Consider the following 11,182-nt stretch of genomic DNA (forward strand, 5'->3'; position numbering starts at 1 on the left):
TTGACGACGTACTTACATGAGGGGCGTATCATCTCCACAACGCGTGAGATAATCATCTTGAACCAAACCCATGGAACGCGGCTCGTCTTCGGCGTTTTAACAGCTAAGCTGGTGTAGTCATGCTAATTTATTCCCTTGTTATCTTTTTAGTTCCTTTTGTATCCTTTTTCCTCTTTCAAGTGGTTTAACATATCCCACTTTCTGTTCGGATAAACTGAACCGTGTCCATGAACATGTACTTTCCGTAGACACCTGGACTTTCTAAAGCCGATAATAGTACATTTGTGCATCTCTTTCATGATGCCTCTATTATTCCTATACTTAAGCCTCTATATGCAGTAAGTTACACTTAAGATTTTGCAAAGCTGGGTTGCCTTGCTCCTATGTTTATCCTCTATGTTCCCGATTGTTCGGCTAGATGATAAAGGGAGAACCTCTGTGATTGTTATGACTGGGTAATCCGGATACGTACCTCAGACGGATGAAGCCGAAAGCTAGCGTTCTTAATGGAAAATTGGCCCGGCACAAGTAAGGCGACAATAATTAGGTGTTATCACCAATGGTTAAATTTCCCAAGCATACGCTCAATCTACACACAACGGATACTCTAGAACCCTAAGAAAGGAACTTATAAAGCAACTATTTTCTTGGGAAGATGTTTCTTACTAAACAAAAGTAATATAACATAACTCCATGATAATTGTGTGTCTGTTAGCACCGTATGGCTGGATGAAAGTGCGTTATATCGACTAGAGGGGGGGTGAATAGGAGATTTTTAGAATTTCATCGTTGAGGAAATTCCTTTTGAGGAAATTCCTCACTGATGAATAACTTACAGCGAAACAACAAAGGATCAGGGGTGCAAAGTATCACTACAACAGTTTTCAATATGAGGAATATGAAAAACAGTTTGCACAGTACGCAGGCACAAAGTAAACAGGTGATGATTAACTCACATGAATAATTTGAGGTTGAGGAAATTCAGAGAAAGTCTTCAACAAATTCTTCAAACAGAGACAATGAAAATCTCGAACATACAATATTGAGGAATTGAAAGAGTTGAAGAAATAGAACCCGTATCAGAGTGAAGACAGTGGTTGATGATCCAGTTCCAACTACTATGACAGTTGTACATCTGGTTTGGAGCGGCTTGGTGTTGAAACCAAATGACACACAATCCCGAGACACACAGTCCCTACCGTATTCTCCTTGAGCTAAGGACACACAGTCCTCGCCCAACACTCGTGGTAAGTCTTCAGGACAGACTTCCAGACCCTCACAAACTTGGTCACTCGGCGATCCATAATTGACTGCTGGATTGCTCTAGACCATGACGCCTAACCGTCTGGAGGATGCACAGTCCTCAAAGGTAAAAGGCTTTAGTTCCACACAGGAACAAATTCTTCAATGATGCTCAATCACTTGGTTTTTGGTTTGTGGTTTGGTGTTTGGGGTATTTCCTCACTGATGATTTACTCTCGAAGACTGAGAAATTTGGGTTGCTCTAAATGACAAGTGTCAGTTTCTCGCGGAGCAGCCAACCAGCTAATGGTTGGGGGGGGGCTATTTATAGCCTGGGAGCATCCCGACATGATTTGATATTAATTTCCTTAAATAATATGACTATTGGTGTGGATAAGATCGATGATGTGGCGCGAATTGCGGCAACGGTCGGGACCCTCAACTGTGAGAGTCCTCATGTCTCTCATATTCCTCACTTGAGGCTTTTGTAGGATTAGGCTTGGGTTGAGCATCATGAGGAAATTCATTCTAAAGTGTTACCTCGACCCCCTTTAACAGTACGGTGTTCCTATGACTCAAGAGTGAAGAAAATGAAACAGAAATAATAAATCTTCACGCTTCAAAGTCTTCAGATCGTTTTTCTTCAGGACACATCGAATTCCTCATCTTCAATATCTTCATGAGGAATATCAATTTCACCGCAATTTCTTTGCGATCAAAGTCTTCACCAGAAGACCAATTTCTTCAACCGAAGATATACATTTTTAGGGGTCGATATTTATCGTATAATTCAAACTCCTCAGCGACTTATTGATCTTGTGTACACTCATGAACACATTAGATACTTAACCTATAAGTCTTCAAATCACCAAAATCACTAAGGGGCACTAGATGGACTTACAATCTCCCCCTTTTTGGTGGTTGATGACAATTAGGTTAAGTCTTCAACGGGGATAAAAATATGAAGTGTAAATACTCATTTTGAGGAATTTGAAATCAAGATACTAAGAGACCCCCCCTAAAGATGTGCATATTTTGAGGATTTTGCTTTTCACAGCAAATGCACATTGATGATTTATATCATGGAGATCTCCCCTGTATCTTATAAATCATGAATACATATGACACATAGTATGAAGAATTTGAGAATGAATGATGAGAAATGGTATCTGACGAATTTCAGCATGCGTGCATTAATATTTTAAGGAATAAGCAGCGAAGAAAAACGTTCAAAAGCGTCAGAGTACCATCGGGCTTAAGTTACAACTCATTACATAAAAACACTTCAGAAGAACCAAGAGTTTGTAACTTAATAAAGTTCATAAGCCCCAAAATATATCCCACGTGAATACTAACTCTAAGATTTCTCCCCCTTTGTCACCAAGTGACGAAAAGGGACAAAACTGAGGACTAACGCCCCATGAAGACTTTCACTTCTTGGCTGATGAAGAAGACGCATGAGGATTCTTGGTAACGGGCTTCCTCCTTGGGACAGTGGTAGTGTCTTCTTGTTCTTCATCAAAATCTGCAGTGCTGAAGGAAGAAAAGGAGCTGTCCTCAAGGTCTGGAACTAGAATTGGCTTGAATTTCTTCTTGGGAGGCCACGACGAGTCGAAGTCCTGAGTAAACTCCAATTCATCAAGTTCTTCTTGAGTCTTCAGATGAGCCAGAGTGGCCCAGGTGCGATCAAAAACCTCATGAAGATAGTAGTGTAAGTGAATCTAGTGCCCCTTTGTGATTTTGGTGGTTTGAAGATTTATAGGTTAAGTATCTAATGTGTTCATGAGTGTACACAAGATCTATAAGTCGCTGAGGAGTTTGAAATATTCGATGAATATCGACCCCTAAAAATGTATATCTTTGGCTGAATAAATTGGTTTTCTGCTGAAGACTTTGATCGCGAAGAAATTGCGATGAAATTGATATTCCTCATGATGATATTGAAGATGAGGAATTCGGTGTGTCCTGAAGAAAAACGATCCGAAGACTTTGAAGCGTGAAGATTTATTCTTTCTGTTTCATTTTCTTCACTCTTAGTCATAGGAACACCTTACTATTAAAGGGGGTCGAGGTAACACTTCAGAATGAATTTCCTCATGATGCTCAACCCAAGCCTAATCCTACCAAAAGCCTCAAGTGAGGAATATGAGAGACATGAGGACTCTCACAGTTGAGGGTCCCGACCGTTGCCGTAATTCATGCCACATCAACGGTCATATTATTTAAGGGCATTAATGTCAAATCACGTTAGGATGCTCCCAGGCTATAAATAGCCGCCCCCACAACCATTAGCTGGTTGGCTGCTCCGCAAGAAACTGACACTTGTCATTTAGAGCAACCCAAATTCCTGAGAGTCTTCGAGAGTAAATCATCAGTGAGGAAATACCCCAAACACCAAACCACAAACCAAAAACCAAGTGATTGAGCATCACTGAAGAATTTATTCCTGTGTGGAACTGAAGCCTTTTACCTTTGAGGACTGTGCATCCTCCAGACGGTTAGGCGTCATGGTCTAGAGCAATCCAGCAGTCAATTGTGGATCGCGGGGTGACCAAGTTTGTGAGGGTTTGGAAGTCTGCCCTGAAGACTTACCACGAGTGTTGGGCAAGGACTGTGTGTCCTTAGCTCAAGGAGAATATGGTAGGGACTGTGTGTTTCGGGGCTGTGTGTCCTTTGGTTTCAATACCAAGCCGCTCCAAACCAGACGTACAACTGTCACATCAGTTGGAACTGGGTCATCAACCACTGTCTTCACTGTGATACGGGTTCTATTTCTTCAACTCTTTCAATTCCTCAATATTGTATGTTGAAGATATTCATTGTCACTGTTTGAAGAATTTGCTGAAGACTTTCTCTGAATTTTATCAACCTCAAATTCTTCACGCGAGTTAATCCTCACCTTCTTACTTTGTGCGTGCGTACTGTGCAAAATGTTTTTCATATTCCTCATCTTGAAAACTGCTGTAGTGATACTTTGCACCCCCGATCCTTTGCTGTTTCCGCTACAAGTTATTCATCAGTGAGGTATTTCCTCAAAAGGAATTTCCTGAGTGATGAAATTCTAAAAATCTCCTATTCACCCCCCTCTAGTCGATATAACGTACTTTCAATTGGTATCAGAGCGAGGTACTTCCTTTTTCTGTGTGATTTTGGTTTAACCACCTGAAGTTTTAGTTATGTCGACTGCAGGCATGATCAAGGTTACTGCATGATGTCCTACTTTCGAAGGAAAGGACTTTCCCTTCTGGAAGACCAAGATGCAGATGCATCTACAAGCTATTGAAAATGATCTCTGGTATATTGTGGAACATGGTGTTCCCCTCATCACTTTTACTGTCTCTGCCGCCAATGTGAAGAATTCAAGCAACTTGATTCTCAAGCGAAGAATATCATTTGTGGCCATCTGAGTAAAGGCCAGTATGGTAGAGTGAGTGCTTTGGGCTCAGCAAAACTAATCTGGGAAATAGTGGCGGAGCTAGCGAATTGCCAAAGCCTGGGCACGCCATAAATAAATATTCATTTTGATGTATCAAACACCACTAGTATCATATATTTGAATAAACTGTATGTGCTTCATAGATGGCACAAGTAAATAAAAACAAGAGATACAATAGCAAATAACTTGCTAAGCACTAGATACACAATCAAACCTTTGTCTTGACGATAATAGTCCAATCTCCAATGTTCATCGTTGTGCACACAAGAGAACCTACAAGATACACCACATTACCAAATTATACATTTTTCACTGAGATTAAACACATTAGATAGAAATATAGAATGAACCATACCACTAGTGTGCTAATTGGACCTAGGTAATTGCCCTTTCCGGGACTTCATGGCCTGAAACCGTTTAATGATAGCGTCATCATCAAGTCCTTTAAAAATCTCCCGCTCGGTGTAGCAAATCATCAAGTGATTAAACCATGTATTATTCATCTTGCTGCGCAATTGAGACTTGATAATCTCCATTGCCGAGAAAGATCTTTCAACCGATGCCGTTGAGACCGGCAATAACAAAGCCAACTCCATGAGTCTGTAAACCAATGGGAAAACCAAATGCTTCTCAGTTTCGACCATCTTTGTCACCAAAGTTTCCAGAGCTTTATAAGAAGAAAAGGCCTCATGCCTTCGTACATGAAGAATGCAAGTTTCAAGTTGGTTTCTTATAATTGCACGATCACCACTAGAAAAATCTCCATGATAAACTTCAGTTAAGCTAGCAAGCTTGTCAATATCAAACTTGGAGAATGGATTTTTTGGATGAAGACATGAGAAGGCCACTATTATATTCAAAGATGCTTCATTAAAGCAATGATTCATCTCAGTGCATATCTTGTCAATGGCAACATAGAAGATCTCAACTCGATAGAAATGAAGATTAGTGTAAGTCACACGATCAAGCCTTGAACGACCTCGAACCGGTATTCGTTCATTCATAACGGGCACAAGAATACCTTTGGCGACACAAAAGTGTTGGACTTCATCTAACAAGCTGTCCCAACCACTTTCTCTCATAGAGGCCAATCGAGTTTTGACATCATCAACTAGTTTAATGGCATTCACAATGTTGACATCTTTTCTTTGCAAGACTTGTGAGAGTTCATTTGTGATAGCAAGCAACCTTATCATAAGATGTAGCACAAAAGAAAATTTAAAACTCTCCATTATTTCTATCAAACCCGCCGCTTGAGACGGCCCACGACCTTCATCATTGACCTCACGAAGCACATATATGACTGACTTCCACATCTGACTCAAACGAAGCAAAGTTGTATGGTGTGAACCCCATCTAGTATCCCCGGGTCTTGCTAAATTTGTTTCTTGGTTCAAACCTATTCCACTAAATATCTCACCGCTCTCAAGTTGTTCTAAGTATTTTGATGACGGTCCTCTCTCAGTGAATCCCTTCTCTTGCAAGATACAATAGTTGTGGTCACAATCAAGGAGAAATACTTAAACAAATCATGAATAGATGAGCAGCAACTAGCAACTAAGACTACCACCAACTGTAAACTATGGGCAAAGCAATGCACATAAAAGGCATAAGGGTTCTCATCAAGAATTTTCTTTTGCAAACCATTGAATTCACCTCTCATAGTTGAAGCTCCATCATATCCCTGCCCTCGGAGCCTATGAATGGATAACTTGTAATGATCTAGAAGGTTGACAAGAGCTACCTTTAGTGCCTCTGATGTAGTCTCACTCACATGGTATATAGAGAGAAATCGTTCCACCGCCTTCCCTTTATCATTAACATACCTACACAAAATTCGTAACAAGGTTTAGTAAAAGTATGAAACCACTATAAAATAACAGCAAAAATAATAATTAACCACTACTAACCTTAACATTACCGCCATTTCCTCTTTGACGGATATATCACGTGACGCGTCGATAAGAACAGAGAATTTCTTATCGCCAATTTCTCTCATGATCACATCGGTGACCTCTTCTGCGCAACACTTTGCAAGATCTTTTTGAATTTTAGCAGCAAGCATCTTGCTATTTCTACCACCATGGTCAAATGCATGCCTCACTTTCTCATCTCTAGCTTTGTGCCAATCTACCATCTCACGGAAGTTTCCCTTGTTCAATGAAGTGGAACTTTCATCATGGCCACGAAAAGCCAAGCCTTGAGTAATGAGATATCTTGCACACCCGAGAGAAGAGTGCAAACGGATTTTGTAAAGTACTTCAGACTCCTTAGATGCCCTAGCAAGCTTACTAGACACACTTTGCCTTTGATTACAAAAATAATCATAATTCAATATTGCCTTGTTGTGTGCACTATTTACCCCACCAACATGATCAGGCAATGCTTGATAAGCATGCTTCCAATCCTTGAACCCTTTTTTTGTGAAGACATCATAACCAAAATGTGTACTACTTCCTGGTTCCTTAAAAAGAAAGCAGTAGAAACAAAATGCGGCTTGCTTAGACTCACTATATTCTAACCAATCATATCTCTTATACATCCTTAGAAAATGCTCGGTTCTTGCTTCCAATCTTTTTGCGATCAAATTTGTTGGTTGGTTGGGTTGGACCCTTCAATACATATGCTCTTCTAACCTGGTCTTGAATATTTGGATGATAATCAACAATTTGCTGCCTCTGAGCGGGATCACACAAAATTTCAGTTGGATTGAACTCATCATCATCCCCATCCTCAAAACAATCCTCATCATCATCATCATCGAGCATTGCTTGCTCAATCCAGTCCTGAACTTCATCTACTTCGTCATCATCATGTTGGTGAACATCACTTGGTTGTGGGTCTTGTATTGATGGTTCCACTTGTGAATTTCTTCTAGTGGTAACAAAAAATCTGCTCAACTCTGAAATTTTAACAAACATAACTGCATAACTAGAGCCGACACAATCAATGTTTAAATGCACAATTTCTTGGTAAAATAGAGAGATTCACTCACCTAATTGCCACTTGCCGCTAGCCCTAATTGTTGGTGGTAGACTGCTATTGGATGCCTCTTCACCATGGCCTTGAACAGGTTGATTTTTTGCTAGCGGCTCTCGTGGGGCTGGTGCTGATGATGGCGAGCCACTGTCTGCACGAGCCGGAGTAGAATTTCCACCGGTACTGGAGGCTCCGCCGCCTTGGAGCGAGCGCTTGCGCTTCCGATCTAGACCATCGCCTGCCGTCGTCGGAGTCATAGCAAAGGCCTTGCGATCTTCCTGCCGACCTGTCCGACAATAATCCGGCGGTTTGCCTCGCCGGCTCGCCGGCTCGGAGTAGCAGTGGCACAACAGTTGCTAGTTCACGGCGTCACGTGTGGCACCCCGATTCCATGAATCGGATTAACAGTGCTTCCAACCCAGAGATCATGTCTTCTGGAAACACTCAACAACTTGGCACAGAACATAACTGACTTTATTGATAGCATAATGTTACAAGAGCATATCTTACAATGATAGCGAGGCCAAAGGCACCCTTGGTGCAGCACAATATCTACATTATTTATGAGACATAGCCGGGCCTCGAAACTCCCAAGTACTTCTACGGCGTAGCGGAATATAGCGGCAACTCCATACACAGGGACACTGCTGTGGACACTTCCTAGTACGCATCATCAGGACCTCCGTCCTTGGCTTCTCCTGCATCTGGCATGATACGCCAGGTGAGTACTTTGAATGTACTCGCAAGCTCATAATACCCAAGCAATGGAACAAACAATAGCATGGCGAAAAATTAAGAATAATACCACTTGACTTTACAACAACCACTTACTCATGCCCGGGGTTGTCTCACAACCACCAGAATGCTCATCAAGCATCTCCACTCAACTGGAGAGTTCTTCCATCAATATTAACATCCACACGGGTGACCATCTACTGAGGTCTGGTCGGGCCGTCCATTACCGTGGACACGGCTACTCGAATAGTTTTATAGTTTGCACAGGTTGCACACTTTACCCAGACTCTGGAGCACTGACCTCGTGATCCCATTCGGGTGGACCAGCATTGCTCCAACGCAACTTGCCTGACCCGTGACTCTCTAATCATATCCCCGGCAACCACTCCCTTCCAGAGTCCTGCCCTGGGTGGCCCCATGTCCTCATGACACCTGCCACCGTCGTGGTTAAACAAAACTGTCCCAAACGGGGACGGGCCCAACTCAACTTAACTGGGCTCACAGACTTATCACCGCCCACCGGGACAAGGTGGCACGCATGGATAACCCTCCCTCTTTGGGGCATATCGGTGAGAGATCACGCGGACAACCCAAGTCACGGCCTTCCCATACCGGCAAGAGGTGGTTGTACGGTTATGCCCGGTCAGGTGACTCATGATCATCCACCATATCATAGCAACCATAGTAACTCATAATAATAAGCATATATCTCTATATGATCATTTATTAAATCATTATTTTCTTACCAAGTTAAGCAATTTTAATGTATGAGGATGTGAGCTATGCTATGCAAAACTACATCACATGGATATGATGGCTTGCCTTGATCAGTGGGGTTGTTCAAACACTCCTGGTCTTCAAAGTTTCCCTCTGAAAATGTATTTGAAATAGCAAAAGAAAAGGAAAAGCATTAAATACCTTTTTTTAACCAGCAATTCTACGAGTGTGGGAAAAATACCAAAATTTACCAGATTGTAAAGAATTTCAATACAAACCCAATGCAAAAAGAATCAAGTGATTTGGACTTGTAGATAAAAATATTTAAATGGTCAAAGTTTCTGTTAAAAACTGAAATAAATAAAAGAAAAGAAAACCTGGGGGGCACGTCGAAGGCGTAAAGTGGAGGGGCGCCTCCACTTAACGCTTCGGCCGCAGGCCGCAGCCTCTGGCAGGCGGGGCCTGCTTTTTTAAAACAGAGAGAGAGGAGGGGGAACAGAGGAGGGCGGCTCACCGGCGACGCTCACCGGCGATAGGGACGGCGACGAGGCTCGGAGATGACGGGAATGGAACGGACGCTCGACGGCTATCCTCCGTGTACCCGTAGCTCCTCCGGAGGTGGACGGCCGACGTCGCCCCTTTTTCTCCGGCGGGTGGAGGCTACGATGGTCGTTGACGGCGACGATTCCAGTAGGGATTCAACTTACCGACGGCTCGAGGAGCACCAGAGGGACCCAAGGAACACACTGGTGGCCTTGGATTGGACTGGGGAGGGGCGGAGGAGGCTGGCGACAGAGGGGGATTTGGCGGTAGAGCAACTCGTCGGAGCTGAGGGAGACGAGCTCCCGGCTCTTGCTGGGGGGGGGGCGGGCTCTAGGGCTAATCCAGAGGTGGAGGAGAGGGGTGGGAGCTAGGAGGGGTTCGGGTAGCGTCTTAAATAGGCCAGCGACGAGCGCTGCCGAGCTCTCCCAAAGTGGCGAGGCTCGGGCTGGCCACTGGGGGAAGGACGACGAGCTGGCTGTCGCGGCGCAGTGGTGAGGTGATGGAGGAGGTCAGGGGAGCGACGGGACGGGTCCGGAGCCATTAATGGCGTGCGGACGACCACAGTGGCCGAAGCCCACTGTGTTGCCCATGGCGAAGCTTGGCCGGGAGCGTCGGCGGCCTTCCCCGGCGAACCAGAGGGTTCGGGAGGTGCCACACGGCTACCAGGGACCTCGTCTGCGCTTCAGACAAGGGGGGGGGGCAGCGATTGACGGGTCGGCTGTCACTGGAGCTGCGCAGAGCGCGCTTTGTGGCATGCCAGCACCGTGGTCAACACGGTTGCGGCCATCCTGGTGCCACGCAAGCCTTGACACCTTGTCCATTGCGTCGACCGACCTTCCATCAGTCACCATCCACTGCTTGCGTGAGCATACAAGTTCTGTTGTGACTAGGAAAATCATCAACACGTTCTGCAGCAGACTTTGGGTTGATCTGGAGCTCAACAGGGTTGGGATAAGAGCAAACTAAGATGTCTAATGGAATCATCATAGAAAAGACTCTAAATTGGCAAAATTTGGCATGGTTTGAAGATCAAATGAATATAGTTCCTTTGTAAACAACCTTTCTGGTCCAGAACACAAATGAGTTCCTAGCACTCAATTGCAAGCTTTTCTACCAGTGTCTTTTGGTGGGGAATTGTCATTTGGTGGTGCACACATGCCCAAAAATTTGTAGCTCCATTGTGCACTCCTAGATGGTACTTCCTTCACAAAGGTCCTGTTTTAGCAGAAACTGAGCAGAGTGTTTTTGCTCAAAATTTGTACTGGACCATGGGATGTTTTTACGTATTGGAACCATATAGGATCCCTAGTAACTACAGGAATTTATTGGGACTTTTTCAAAACAGGAATCATAGGGTTGCTTCACAAAGGGGTAATTCTGGTCAGATAATAAATAATTATTATGGCCATAATTATCCATTGGACATAGAAATATTTTTGCATATTTTGAAATCATATAGCATTGAGAAGAGGTTGCAAAAGTTTTGGGTCTTAAAGCTCATCCAAGCTATAGGTTGCTTCACAACCCATA

At 43.6% G+C, this 11,182-nt stretch overlaps 1 pseudogene; it reads right to left on the reverse strand.

The window, feature by feature from the left end:
• Nucleotides 1–5,043: 5,043 nt before the first annotated feature.
• LOC123427970 lies at nt 5,044–7,446 on the reverse strand (annotated as a pseudogene).
• Nucleotides 7,447–11,182: the final 3,736 nt, after the last annotated feature.

The sequence above is a fragment of the Hordeum vulgare genome, chromosome 2H (assembly GCF_904849725.1).
Source record: "Hordeum vulgare subsp. vulgare chromosome 2H, MorexV3_pseudomolecules_assembly, whole genome shotgun sequence".
Classification (NCBI taxonomy): Eukaryota; Viridiplantae; Streptophyta; class Magnoliopsida; order Poales; family Poaceae; genus Hordeum; species Hordeum vulgare.